The following is a 16,256-nucleotide window of genomic DNA, read 5'->3' on the forward strand; positions in this document are numbered from 1 at the left end:
GGTTTGCTGGGCATTGTAAGTGAATACCAGTAAACTAAAGATATAATAATCTTGAAATGTGATTCTTACATGAACCCTTCAGCAGGAAGGCAATGAATTGTTTTAAACTCATCCATATAAATATGTACGTTGCAAAATTGTCTAATGTGCATATGGCAAATTATCTTTAAGTGTATAATAAAGAGGCATACTATAAAGTTGCAGCCATTTACTTATACTCAAAATATGACTGATTGTGACGGCAATTTTATAGCTCTTATATGGAATCAACAATGTCAGAAAGAGGAGACAAGGAGTGACTAGACTGGACCCGTTTTTGTTTAAATTACATAATTTAAACATAAATGCAAAATATAACTTTACAGTCAAGGGTATCCATCCGCATTCTGGGCCAATGTTGCCACAAGATTGCCAAAAGCCAGAGCTACCTGTGGCAAGGGCAAACACAGGTTTTCTGGAGGGGGGGGCTCCAAATGTATGATTTTAGAGTGATTGTTGCCAGCCCATGAAGGATACATAATTAACTTGTAACGGGCTACAGTATAGTCTGCCCCAAACAATGTGCAGTTCATGTAATACAGTACTACTGCACACACAATGATCACTGTAAATCACTACCAGATTCTCTCTCTGTGGTGCGATGATTGAGCACTCAGATCCACAGACACACACATAGCATGGTAGGATAATCTGCTTTCACTTGGTATGTGCAGCAGCTCCATTCCAGTAGCTGGCCTGGTGCTGGGGAAGGAGGGTTTCTGGGCAACTGGAAATCCCCCTTTGTTTGTCTATGCGTGGCCACTCCACAATCCTGCTAAGTGAACTTTATATGATACTGGCTGCAAGGGTGTAGATATAATAAGTGTGGCTGCTATGGGCCTTCCCTCTGCACCAGGTTATAGTGCCTGTCGCTTATCCTCTCTGACTACAAGTTTACTCACTCACCCATGTCTCCTGTAAGAGCCTTAACACTAGGCTAATGTAAAAGTGAATCATAGCTGTCTTATATACCACTTTATATCATAAACATTTAGGATTAGGGAGACTATACAATTTCAAAACAATATTTTTTCATTTATAATACTTACTATAGATGTAGCATGCCTTGTCTTTGTTGCACTGTGTATGCATCGTGGCAAAGTTGTCTTGTAAAGTGTGCCAGTGAACAGCCGCAAGCACATGGCCATAGGGCTTGCATTAGCTTGCCGCTGTGTACGAATAGTCACACCCTGGCACGGCAAATCACACCCGCAATGCGGACACATCTTGGGTTGAACAAGCGTGGCTACATCTGTATATGCTAATTACCATGCACTTAATCATGTATGTTAACTAAGCAGGCAGATAGAGCAGACATTAAATAATTTACAATCATAATTGCTAAACTGCAAATGAATATGCATATATGCAAATTATTTTACAGCTTATCAACCATTATGACTGTAAATGATATAATGTATAAATTTTGCCTGTGGACAGTTTGATATGGGGCCCCCATAGGTTTTGCTACATGTCTGACTGGCAGTTTATTGTCTGTTGACAACATACTATTAGCAGGACTGAAGAAAGAGTCACATGACCATGTCAGATTGGATGGATCACCAGACTCCAAGTATGGAATGGGGCAGATGTATTAAGCCTGGAGAAGGGATAAAGAAGTACAGTAATAAAGAAGTGATAAGTGCAAGGTGATAACACACCAGCCAGTCAGTTTCTAAAAGTATTTTTTCAAATCCATAATGACTGGCTGGTGCGTTATCACCTTGCACTTATCACTTCTTTATCACTTCTTTATCCCTTTGCCAGGTTAATACCTCTGCCCCATTATTCATTTATATTTATTATTCAACTTTTGGAACTACAACCAAAACTGAAATCTAAGTCAACTCTCAGTCAACAAAAGCACCAGTACTCCTTAGTTTATTTAACTTACCATAAGACAAACCTTTTATCACTTCACATATAACCTGTGCATTGTGTTTTAACATAAGTGATATAATTATCTAGGTAAGTTGCCGACAAGCATTGGCCCTCATTCCGAGTTGTTCGCTCGCAAGCTGCTTTTAGCAGCATTGCACACGCTAAGCCGCCGCCTACTGGGAGTGAATCTTAGCTTAGCAAAATTGCGAACGAATGATTCTCAAAATTGCGAATAGAAATTTCTAAGCAGTTTCCGAGTAGCTCGATACTTACTCTGCCACTGCGATCAGTTCAGTCAGTTTCGTTCCTGGTTTGACGTCACAAACACACCCAGCGTTCGCCCAGACACTCCCCCGTTTCTCCAGCCACTCCCGCATTTTTCCCAGAAACGGCAGCGTTTTTTCACACACTCCCATAAAACGGCCAGTTTCCGCCCAGAAACACCCACTTCCTGTCAATCACAAAACGATCACCAGAACGAAGAAAAAACCTCGTAATGCCGTGAGTAAAATACCAAACTTCTTAGCAAATTTACTTGGCGCAGCCGCAGTGCGAACATTGCGCATGTGCAGTTTGCGGAAAATCGCTGCGATGCTATGAAAAGAACGAACGAACAACTCGGAATGAGGGCCATTGACTGAAAATGCCATAATAGTGCTACTTTGGAAACCTAATAACATAAACAATGATATAGCTGTATGTTAAAGACAGAGTTGGGCAGTTGCAATTTCTACCTATTCCAGGTGGAAGCCTCAAACTTTAATTAACCTACTGTATTCTTCACAAGGTAAATGGCTGGCTATCAGAATACACAAAAAGCATTTCACATATTTATGAATCAAATGTTTTTAATAATAATACAAAAAAAACATTTTGTGACGCGCAATTCAACATACAGTGTCTCACTATTTGTGTAATATAAAATGATGTACATTTTTTAATATCTTCAATGTATGCAATACAGTATCTTCCAAGTATGTGCAATTTATAGTGATGATTGTTATATAAATGTTTGCTCCTGGAATAAAGGGCCTAATTCAGATCTGATCGCAGCAGCAAATTTGTTAGCAAATCGGCAAAACCATGGGGGTAATTCAGAGTTGATCGTAACAGCAAATTTATTAGCAGTTGGGCAAAACCATGTGCACTGCCGTGGGGCAGATATAACATGTGCAGAGAGAGGTAGATTTGGGTGGGTTATATTGTTTCTGTGCAGAGTAAATACTGGCTGCTTTATTTTAACACTGCAATTTAGATTTCAGTTTGAACACACCACACCCAAATCTAATACCACTTTCATACCGTCTGAGGCGGGTCGCACCCGGGAGCCTGACACGGGAGCTCCCAGTGTGCGACCCGCCTCAATACCCCCTTTCACACCGCAGACTGCAACCCGGCAATATGCCGTATTGGTGACGTCGGCGGTGACGTGGCGTGGGCGGTGCTGGGAGATCACATGATCTCCAAGCACCACCAGTCCACACACTGCGAATGGGAAACGGGTTGCACTGACCTGGCTCCCATTCGCACCGCACAGCGAGCCGGGTTGAACACGCGTTCAACCCTGCTCGCTAGCAGTGTTGAAATACCAGGTCACGCAACCTGGTATATTGACCCTGGTACCTTTCACACCCCACAGGAATACTCAAGGGCATTGCTATCATAGGTGCAAGGAGTACAGCTGCTATGGTGCCCAGAGCTGAGAGGGGCACATCTTGCTTGTCAAAGTTACATATGTTATATACTGTACATTTTTCACTATTGGGTAGTACATAAGGGCCCTTACAAAATTTTGCAATGGTGTCTACAGTATATCTAGTTATGCCCCTGGACTTGCTCAATGTATTGTGGTTTAAAATTAACAGTAGGGTATTATAATGTGCCACATTACAGTGCCCCAGCTCATATTATGTAATATGAGCTGGGGCACTGTAATGTGGCACAGTATGAAGTGGAGGCACTATAGTGTGGCATAATATGAACTAGGGGCACTGCGTGTCCTAATGTGTATTAGGTAATGTGTTGTGTAATGTGTACTGGTGGCCCTACAATGTGGGGCATAATGTGAACTAAGGCACTACTATAATTCATAAAATAAACTAGAGTACTATTATGGGGCATACAATTAACAACTGCTGCAGAGAGGTGTCTCTCTAGAAGCAGGGGCGCCACAAAATGTTGCTAAAGTTCTGGCTATGCCCCTGGGAACACGGGTTATGCGCGCTCTTGTGCCAATACCCCTTGTTCAAAGCTGCTGGTGTGAAAGGGGTATAACTCTCTCTGCACATGTTATATCTTCCTCCCCTGCAGTGCACATGGTTTTGCTCATTTGCTAACAACTTTGCTGCTGCGATCAGATCTGAATTATGCCCAATGATTAATGTTAACTAAATTTGTATTCTTTAGTGCAATGATTATTGTAAAAGCAATGTTAATTGCAATGTTAAATGCAATGTTAATTAAAAAAAGGGTTTTTTCACAATGTCTTTAATAATATTCATAATGATGTAATTTTCTGTTTATTGAGTGTTTGATATTTTTTTTTAACTATAGACATCCTTGGCAAAAATAAGTTACACAATGTACCACATTCCTAAAACTCATTGCCATCTACGATATCTAATACAGAGAACTGGCTGCTTTCAAATGTCAGAGCTTTTTAACTATAATGCATGTTTTCACCTATGACATAAAATTGTCAGCCGCAGACTTTTGGCACTTTGAACTTTTATTTCCAATGGTTAATGGAACACTATACTGAATAACTGCCATTATTTAAGTTTCATCAGAATTGTGGACTAAGCAGAATTGTGCTTATGTGTAAATTTCCAGATCATAAATTTCCGCAAATTTCCATATCAAAGGAGTTGTCTGTTTCCATATAGATCCTTTGCACCTAATATAGTGGTGGTGCAATTGCATACTGAGGGCCAGATTCAAAGCTTGTATGCTATGCTGATGTTTTCGCAACTGAGTGATTATTGGTAAACTGCGCATCGTCAATGCGCAGGTAAAGCGATTGATTTGCGATTATGCTCGCAGTGACGATTTATTCACAAGTTATAGAAACTACATAATAAATTATTTGCACAGGGTCAGATTGGCCCAAAGGGGTACATGGGAAATCCCCAGTGGGAATCACTGCCTGAGTACCCCACCTACTCCTCTAGACGTCAGATTCCAGACATTGCACTCAAATTATACATTGTTACTCTATTAGTGGGTAAATGACCTTGTGGAGCAGGCCCACTGATAAACATGGATGTTTGGTTCGCTTCTATAGAAAGTACAACTAAATTCACCTAATGGCTAGCCAAGTGTGTGTGGTGGCTGGCCACACGCCTGTCTTGTGGCCACACCCCTGTCATGTAGCCACACCCCTTATACATGGGCCGACTCCACTGCATTCCCCCAGTGGACCTTTTATGCCCCAGTATGACACTGTACCTGGAATCTGTGAATATGTTCCTGTAAGATTCCGCAAAGCTCATAAAAACAAACCTGAAAATGTCCCTAAATATGAGATTGTGCAAAGATCAGTAAATGTGGACGTTACATTACCTTGTATTTGTACCCAGACCATTTTCTCCTACCCAATAAAAAGAAGATAGATTAAGGCAGTTTATTAACTGGTGATAATTACCAGTAATTAATTCCCTACAAAATCCAAATAAACATTGTAAGAAACAATTGTAAACTTTGAGATCTTTTAACGGATTCCGAAGTGTGTTTTCTTAATCTGCCATCATCTTTTCCTCTTTACCATTCCACTCCATGCACAGCTAATGTTTGTATTCTAATCCACTGAATAATCTCCTGTCAGTTTGTGTGACAAGGTATTAGCTGTGTGCCATCAAATTCTACTGTTCCACTACAAGCAACAACAAATTGTTTCTAATTTACACGTCAGGAGACACAATATATTATAAAGGCGCAGGTCTTGAGAAGATGTTAAAATATACATCAGTCTGTGGTACAAATAAAAAACCTGGTGAATGCGGTCATATTAGCCTGTGAAGTAATGTCTGCTGCCAGCAGTGGAAGCTGATTTGTGTATGTGCCTTTTTCTACATCACCAGCTTGTGGGAGAATCAGATAAAAGGCTGAAATGCTCTGACAAAGGTGTACAAGATTACAGGTCAGGAAAGGGGCACAATCACTTAGCAACGGGTGTGCAAACAGCAGTGGGGCAAAAGGTATTTAGACATTTAACGCTTTACATGAAACGTGCAGTGGTACTAAAATCATATTTAATACTAATACATTTCTGGCTATAGCAAGTAACAGGAATTAGGATTTATTAAGGTAACACAATGGAAAGTGAATACATATGTAGATTTCTATGGAAAGTCTTATTCTATGTTTTACACAAGTTTATTTTTCTTTACATTTGGTGGTAAGTGGATATTCACTGCCCTCACTCAGCATTATTATATCTATGTGCTCCCTTCAGAGATGACAGATGGATCCTGCTTGGATGAGAACCAATTTCCAGTCAGGAGCTGAAGACTACAGTATTGCTGAAGCTGTTCAGCAGAGGTCATGAGTCAGAATAAGTACTGACCTGGCTGCATTGGGAAAAAATGACTTTAACAGGAGAAAGTACTGTGGTGTAATGGTTAGCGTTACTGCCTCACAGCACTGAGGTCATGGGCTCGATTCCCACCATGGGGCTAACTGTGTGGAGTTTGTATATTCTCCCCGTATTAAATGGGTTTCCTCTGGTTGTTCTGGTTTCCTCCCACAACACACAAATATACAGGTAGGTTATTTGTCTCCCAGCAAAATTAACTCTAGCATGAATGTGTCTGTGTGTACATGTGATAGGGAATATAGATTGCCATTTCCACTGTGGCAGGGACTGATGTAAATGACCAAATATTATCTGTACAGCACCACAGAATATGTGTGCCTTATATAAATAACTGGTAAATAAATAATAAGCTCAATAGACTGGTTAAAATATATGTAATGATTCATGTATTTTGGTAATTTCCCAAGAATATCTTTCTCCCACAGCAAAGCTGAATCATCTTATACTATTCATACCTTCCACAAACTGTGACACTGCAAAACTAATATGCTGCTCCCTCGGGGCTGGAAGGTACAACTAATAAAGGCAATACATAATAGGAATATATGGGAACTTGTACTAACTATAGGAACAGGAAAAGGAATACGAACAGGAAAATTACATCTCCAAAAAGGACTGAACTTCTTATAGGAGAGTTCATTATTAGAGGAGTACATCTGGGAAATGCTAATGTAATAGAGAAACAAGTAAGGTGCTTACCTGGAGTCACGGCTCCAAGGGATAAAGAGTGCATGCTACGAATTGTAAAGGCAGCAAAAAAAGATGAGGAGGTGGATGTCATTGTCGATCTAGGGACAAATTACCTGGCTAATGAAGAAGTCATGGCTGCAAAAGATGAATTTAGGATGTTAGGGACTGATCTAAAGCAGTTGGCAATCACTGTAACGTTTTCAGATGTATTGCCAGTACACAGAGGGGGAGATAGAACTCATTGCAACAAAAACTTCAATGTTTGGCTCAATATGTGGTGTAAAGAAGAGGGATTTGGATTACTAGGCCATAGTCATGACATCTGGAAAGATAGGTGGTTATACAAAAGTGATGGCCTGCACCCATCTTCAAGGGGAACAAGAATACAAAATAAACAGTTTGGATGCTTTATCAAGAACTATTTAAACTAGCATGGGGGGCCATGAACGAAATAGGAATAAACCAATCTGCTCCCCCATCCTAGAGGTATTGTTTCTGCAGGCAAATGAAATATGAAGCATATCCACAGCAACAGAAGATAATTCAGATCAAAATCAAATAAATGTAGGCAGATAGATGAACAGAGCTAGGAACAGGAGAAGCACAAACAAAACTCTAAGAGCTATGTGTGCAAATGCTAGAAGCTTAGGAAATAAAATCCCAGAACCAACTGCAATAATGACAAGGGAAGATCTGGATATTGTGACTATTATGGAGTCATGGTGCAATGAAAATCAAGAGTGGGACATAGTTATACTGGGATAAACTTTATTTAGGAAGGACAGAATGGGAATATTCACAAGAGAGGTAGCAATGTATCTAAAAAAAGCATAAATACTACATTAATACAAAGTATTGAAGAAAAAAACTGAGGCCCATTGGGTGACCATAGAAACAGGGGAGAAGAAGATTCTTCATATTGGGGTGATCTACAGACATCACTAAAATGGCTTTAAAAGTAGAGGTAATAATCATGGGAGACTTTAATCTACACTACCTGATCTAAGGTGGGAGGTGTCTGTTGCAAAATCCACTAGAAGTAGGGACATTGTGAATTCCTTGCAGGGAGCATCCCTCCAGCAATTGGAGACTTGGAAAGATGCAATATTAGACTTATCACTTACAAATGGAGACAGATTATCTGAAGTAAAAGTGGGTGAAAACCTAGGATTCAGTGATCATCAAGCAGTATGGTCCAGAACAAAGACAGAGAATGACAAATCCCATACAAAAATGATTTGTAGGGATGGGAAAATGTGTATGAGATTCTTTGGCAGAGTGGAGGAATTTGGAAGGAGTGCAGGAGAAGTGGGAAAAATTAAACAAGTGCAATCCTAAAGGCAACAGACTTTGTATCAAAAGGGTTAGGAAAAACACAAGGAAAAGAAGCTACTGTGGTTTGTGAAAGAAGTAGCAAGTATTGTCAAAGCAAAAAAAAAAAGGCCTTTAGGAAATATAAGCAGACACAAAATAATGAAGACAAAGAGTTGTATCTTGGTAGACAGAAGGAAACTAAGAAGATAATCAGATGTGCAAAGGCACAAGCTGTTTTGAAAACAGCATAGTCAGTGGGTAAAAGGGACAAAACTTTTTTTAGGAATATAAGCAAAAGGAGAAATACAAAGGGTGAAATAATAAGACTAAAGACAGTGAGTGGGAGTGTTGTTGAAGATGTTGTATTACAATGTAATAGTACTGTAGATCATCTTAATAATTATTTAGCTCAGTATTTACTACTGAAAGAGAGGGGAAGGGGCCACAGTTAAGTTTCAGATATATTCAGAAAAATAAGTTAAACACGTACATTTATAGAGTAGAAAGTCCTAAAAGAACTCTCAAAACTGAAAGTGGATAAATCAATGGGTCTAGATGGAATACTTCCAAGGATACTAAATGAGCTTAAAGAGGTGCTGGTAACACCATTAACAGAATTATTCAACCAGACGCTAACTAAAGGAGTAATTCCAGAGGACTGAAAAAGATTAAACATGGTCCCACTGCACAAAAGTGGAAGTAAGGAAGAGGCAAGCAACTACCGACAAGTGAGCCTTATATCAGTAGTAGGGAAGCTGATGGAAAAAGAAAGAGTTGTAGATTATCTCAAATCCAGCAATTTACAGGATCCCAAACAGCATGGATTTACTGGGTGAGATAGTGTCAATCAAAACTTACTGACTGTTTTGACTGGGTGACTAAAGTGATAGGTAAAGGGGGAAGGGGAGCTGTAGATATAGCTTATCTAGACTTTAGTAAAACTTTTGAATAGAAATCTGAGATGGACCATTTTTGCTGGTTCTGGTTCTCATTCATCATCCAGTTTTGGAATCGGTTTTGGATTTTGGACGTGACAGGACGTGTTTTCCAAAAATTCCCAAAAAAGCTAAAATCACATAATTTGGGAATTTTTTTGTTCCTATAGTATTATTAACCTCAATAACAGAGCAGTGGCCCAAACATATGGCAGTTTATAGAACATCTAAGAAACTTTGCCACACAACAGTGGCAGAAATTAAAAGTGGTGCATGACTGGTGACAGCAGCTGCAGTGCTCTTCTCTAAACTGATAATTTTCTATTTTTCAATTTGCAGATCATTGCGTGGAGTCACAGGTTTCAGGTTTTATAGATGTACATAAACAAAGCGCACTAGGGTAAAGCACACCAAACAGTACAAACAATAAATCTATATATTTTGTTCTTCTTTTTTTGAACTTGCAGCTCAGTTCAAACTGCATAGAGTCACAAGGTTTATATATGAACGTGAACAAAGCACACTAGGGCAAAGTGCACCAAACAGTACAAACAATAGAAGAATATCTGACAGTGAGTCCGTGTCAGTGAGCACAATATAGTGCTGCTTGTGAACAGCCGCTTTAGATGGACACAGCAAAGACAATTTACAGCAGAATACAGCACAGCATACAGGGACGTGCCCCATATACACTGATTATATACAGAGCACAGCCACTTATAAGTCTGGAGTATGACACAGCACAGCCAATACAGCAGAGTATAGCACAGCTTACAGCAGCGTGCCCCCTATACACTGACTATATTCAGAGCGCAGCCACTTGTAAGTCTGGAGTCTGACACAGCACAGCCAATACAGCAGAGTGCAGCACAGCATACAGCAGCGTGCCCCCTATACACTGAATATACACAGAGCACACTGAATATACACAGAGCACAGCCACTTGTAAATATTGGCAGTGGACACTGCACAGCCAATACAGCAGAGTATAGTGCAGCATTCAGCAGCATGCCTGAGAGTGTAATGGTGCCGAGTCTTGGCTGTAATGCCTTATATAGAATCCAAAAATGATGCGAATCCAATGACAGGAGGCTGATGTTTTGCCTTGAAGAGGAAACAGAGTCTAGGGAGATAGCCCGATTCCTCAGGAAGACTGGGATCCCTGAAGTTCGGAGTGGCTCAGATTCCCTGGAATATGAACGGCTCATCTTTACACAATCTCACATTGCAGACTCTTAAATAAACTTGAAAGTATGGTATTGGATACTAAGATGGTTGAATGGATAAGATCTTGGCTTTGGGAAAGAAAACAGAGAGTTGTAGTAAATGGAGTGCATTTACAGGAGAGAAATGTTATTAGTGGAGTACCTCAAAGATCTGTACTTGGACCAGTGCTTTTTAATATCTTTATTGGTAACATTGCTAATGGCATTGAAGGTAAAGTATGCTTTTTTGCAGATGACACAAAGATATTCAATAGGGTAGACTCACCAGGAGTGGTAAAATAAATGATTAATGATCTAGGTAGACTACAGGAATAGTCAAAAGCGTGGCAATTACACTTTAATGCAAAAAAAATGCAAAATCATGCACTTGGTTCTCAAAAATACAAAGGCTAAATATAGTATTAATAGCACTATTATGGAAATTACTGAGGAGGAAAGAGTTTTAGGAGTCACTCTTTCAGGTGAGCAATGTAACAAAGCAAGAAGGAAGGTAAGTCAGATATTTGGTTGCATAGGGAGAGGAATCAGCAGCAGAAAGAAGTATTAATGCCACTGTATGTCATTGGTACAGCCTCATCTAGAATACCGTGTTCAATTTTGGAGGATATATCTTCAGAAGGATATTAATACATTAGAGACTGTACAAAGAAGGGCAACTAAAATGGTGCATGGTCTACATCACACTTACCTGGAAAGACTAAAAGATCTTAACATGTATAGTTTGGAGCAGAGAAGGGATAAAAGGATAAACTTTCACATATATCAAGGGTTTTAACAAGGTACAGGAAGGAGACATTCTGCAAAGGAAAATACATATTAGAACATGAGGACATGCACTGAAACTGAAGGGAGGTAGGTCCCTTCAGTTTCTTCACAGAAAGAGTAGTGGACAAGTGGAACAGCCTCCCATCAGAGGTGTAGAAGCTAAGACAGTCAAGCAATTTAAACATGCATGGAAAAGGCATAAAGATATCTTTACAAAGAAATAAGGATCAAATAAGGTTTGAGGTAAAAATATGGTAAAAAAGGGCAGACTAGATGGGCCAAGTGATTTGTATCTGCAGTCACATTCTATGTTTCTATGATTACATTTATTTTTAATCTTCTTAGGCACTTGCAAGGCAACCAACTTGTATAATAAATCCATGATTACCATTGCCCCTTTGTACTATTTAACTTCATACTTTTGGGCTGGAACTACTCAGGTTAAAGAATGTTTTGTAAAATGACAGTAATATACTTGCTTGTGCTGACGATGAATCACTTGACTTGGTGCAAAAATGATTGGTTCTAGATTGCTCATGTGATCAAGCTGGGAGTTTTTATTTTTTATTTTGTTTTCTTGTACAAATTGTACAGATGACTAAATTTATAATTTGGAATGCCCATAGTTTGTATCTGGTTAATTAATGTTCTAAAGTTCTGCAATGTAGAGTTGTCTTGCAGGCCATCAGATGAAAAAGACTTTAATGTATAGAAACCCTGACTACCCCTAACACTGCAGTTGAGTCCTGACATTATACTGCTTAAATGATCATTCTTTTGTGTATGGTGAAGTAAGGCCTGTTCAGCAATGTACCACTTAGATGATTAAATAAGATGTTATAAGGTTAGATGAATCTGTATTTGCTGCCCCCAATATTGTCATATGAATTTACATATAAAGCTCTCATTTTAATATAAGCATCATGTCATGTTTACTTAATCTTTCCCAATTACTATGCAATAAAGTATGAATTACTGAGATTTGTTGTGAATGAAAGGGCTTAGAATTACATAAAGCTCTCGTTTTGTCTTAATTAACTGGTTATCAAGCCAGATAGAAAAGTCTCTAATACACATAAATTTTTTTCATCCAGTTCCGAATATCACATCAATGAACAACTAAAGTTGAAAATGTGAAATATATTTACACCTGTGTGTATCTGTATTATCTTCTCCTTAATTTTTGCAAATTGCAATGTACAACATAATGTCAATAGGAAAACCAGGCACAGAAGTTTGCTTATTGTATAAAAAAGACACCATGGGGTACATTTACTAAACACTTTGCTGGGTGTTTGAAACCTTGGCATATTATCAGTGGTTTTAACCTGCAAACTCTTGCATTTACTATTCAGTGGTTTGGTCAGTCATTACCGACATTGATGCGTAGAGGATTTAAATATGGTCAAACCTTCAATGTTTTGGTCAAAACGGGCAGAAAAAAACCGTCACAAAACCTCTGTAAGCTGGCTAATCAGTAATCATCTTTTTATAATGGACAAATGTATTATTTTATATTGTGGGATCAATTTATAGCACCATAAAGTAATAAATGTGCTCATCATAAAACATCGTTTTTTTTAATACCTTAATTAACAATTAATTACTACATGTAATATAAACTTGGCATATGCTGAGGAACCTCAGCCCTGCATCGCCATATTTACACTGTGCTAGATTCGGGATGCAGGGGGAGTTATTGTGACCGGTCACATAACTACATCCCGACTGGAGCTGCAGGGTTCTTCTACCTCCTGGACTGTCCTGTCTCTGTCACAGCAGTGACAAGCCATTTGCAAGGGACATGCGAATACATGCAATATAGTGAATAAATAAGATTGCTCTCTTAATAAAATAAAACACTTATCTTGCACCATAATACAATAATTAGACAATAATATTGCCCCATATAAATGTAATTTGCGTTTTTATGCCACAAATATACATATACATTCTAGTAGGCCAGATATATTAAACGGCATGCTTTATGGCTATCTGGTCTGTCTCAACCATCTCTTTTTTCCCCCCAATGGTTTTCTTGTGAATTGCACAACTGCTGCTTCTCTTCACACATAAAAAGAGCAAGACATCAGACTGTTTAGTGGCATCTTCTAAATGTGGCTCTTTGATGTTTTTTTGACACTTTTGCCTTTAATAAACGTGGGCATTTTAATACCACTGGGAAAATTTACAAAGAACTGAAACCTAATCTTAGTAAGTGTAGCCCACTTATTTTGTGAGTCTTAGATAAGCTGTGGGAACTCTCAGTTACTATATTCCATTATATTTGTACCATTGGGAAAATAGTGCATTTACTGTTGTACTATACCAATTAATCCATGTATATTTACAGGAATTCTTTAAGTATATTAATATTTTCCCTCTACTTACTGCCTATAACCTCCTAATATTTTTTGGGTTATCTGAGGATTCCAACACAGAAAAACACATTGCTCGCTTTTAGCATGCAACAGATCTAACTGGTCTGCAGTCTCACAACTTGTCTCTTTAATACAAAGTAAATTAATATACTGTAAGTGCAACCAAAGCAGCTATAGATCTGTGGGATAGATACGTTAAAATCAAAAGTAAATAATTATTATAAGGGTGGCATAAGCAATTGGAGGCTGACAAAGACAACTGCATTTTACCTCCTTAAAATGTTTTTAAGCAGTAATTGCTCCGATATGTTTCAGCATTACTCTTAATTTTGTGGATTTAGCCTGGTATTTTACAGTATGGATCTTTCCTATATCCATATATTTGAACCTTACAGTTGGATAAAATCACCAAATGATGAGTGGATTTTAGGTTGGAATTTATTTCCCATGCAGCTCATTCCAGGATAGGAGAGGGAATTAAGAGCTGCACTGACGAGACTTACTCAGATAATCTGCAGCCATCTGGTCAGTTCGTACTGGCAGAAGAAACAAAAGTGTTTATATTGTCATGTTTCACAAAGATAAAGACTATTTCCTTGCTATATACTGTAATACCTCATTTACAGATTATGTTTTAGCAAATGCTGTAAGTACAGCTACATAATAGAACATTACGTTTTGCCCCTATTGCTTCTGGCATAAGGAAATGGTCTAAGTCTAGCTGGTAAATAAGATCAGCGTTATTGTGCCTATTCATCTGAGATACTGTAGGTAGAGGCATGCTCATTGGTTTTACTAATCAGTAAGAGGAAAAAAAGGTCAAGGATTCAATCAATAATACGTAATCTCCTTGGATGGCTGATTAAGTGAGGAACAAACCCAGTAGTTAATATCAATGCAAGTAGCTGATTACGGTTAGTTCCAGTTACTTTTGTCCTCATTTTAAATAAGCATACATTGTTCGGTTCCATTTGCAACAATGTCCGTTCCATGTATATAATATAGTATAATATAATATAATATAATATATAGTAAGTAGGGCCAGCATGCCTGAGTGGAATGTTTATTTTATTCTGCACGTGGACATTATTCCACAATCCAAGTCTCCTACTCTTCGAAGCACTGGAGCAAAAAAGTTTATCATGAGTATATGGTGATATTGTACACTAGCGTTTGCCTGCGGTTTTGCTTGCATGAATGTCTGTTATTGCTTAGCAGAACTAATTATACAAAGACAGTAGTGCCATCTAATATTGTGATGTTTATTTTATATTGTACACATTAGTCAAAACATTTCTTTGTAAACAATATTTGCAGTTTTTCCATCAGGGATTAACACAAAGAGATGTTTGGGGTGGGGGGGCTACTAACTCGTGAGCAAGCCATGTAAAGCTGCCCATGGCAGAAGCAGCTGGTCCTGCGATCTGCAGCCCTGAGCGTTTGCTCCTGCAAAAATGCTTTTTAGTGAACTTCAGATAGACAGTATTGTCTTCTTCTGTGGTTTCCTCCCATGAACACCTTTCGTAATTAGTGTTTTACTCATGAACAGATATGTTTGCAAATTGCAGTATTTAGATGACACTCTAGGATTATTCTTAAGCTCCTACAAGCATCCGCACTGTGCTGTTACACTCAGAGGTGGCTCAAGTCTGATAGGGCAATTGCCTGGAGCACTCATGCCTGAAAGGACATGGCCATAGTGTGTAACTGTATTTCGATGCTCCTTTTCCTGCTACAGCACCCCCACAAAGCATGTCAGCGCTGCAGCCACTACATACAGACAAACAATCTGGGAATGACCAAGGAGCAACAAAAGATGGGCAGAGCAAAGGGCTTTGTGTTTGTGTTTGCTACTAAGGGGCACAACTACAGGGGGGCAACTACTGGGGGCACAGCTACTGGAGGCACAGCTACTAGGGGCACAACTACTGGGGGCACAACTACAGTTAGCACAACTACTGGGGGCACAACTACAGGGGGAACAGCTACTGGGGGCACAACTACAGGGGGCAAATCTACTGGGGGCACAACTACTGGGGGCACAGCTACAGGGGGCACAACTACTGGGGCATAACCCCTATTTTTGGGCACGCGCATTAGGCGCGCACTAACTCTGTTTTGCCATCACATCAATGTTACCTACTTTTGTGGACTCTCACCAGTGATCTGGAGGGATAATATCAGTGTATAGTATATAGAATCTCTATACTACCTCCACCTAACATTGGGGGTCATTCCGAGATGATCGCTAGCTGCCTTTGTTTGCAGCGCAGCGATCAATCAAAAAAATTGGCATTTCTGCGCATGCACACAGGCCGCAGTGCGCACACGCGACGAACTTTCACAAAAAAATAAGCAGTTTCACACAAGGTCGAGCGACTCTTTTCCGTCGCTCTGTTGATCGGTGAGTGATTGACAGGAAGTGGGTGTT

At 39.2% G+C, this 16,256-nt stretch overlaps 1 protein-coding gene across 33 annotated transcripts in view; it reads right to left on the minus strand.

The window, feature by feature from the left end:
- PTPRD (protein tyrosine phosphatase receptor type D) overlaps positions 1–16,256 on the minus strand; it is a 2,362,472-nt gene that overhangs the window by 642,320 nt on the left and 1,703,896 nt on the right. The window lies entirely within an intron of this gene.

This window comes from Pseudophryne corroboree, chromosome 1 (assembly GCF_028390025.1).
Source record: "Pseudophryne corroboree isolate aPseCor3 chromosome 1, aPseCor3.hap2, whole genome shotgun sequence".
Classification (NCBI taxonomy): Eukaryota; Metazoa; Chordata; class Amphibia; order Anura; family Myobatrachidae; genus Pseudophryne; species Pseudophryne corroboree.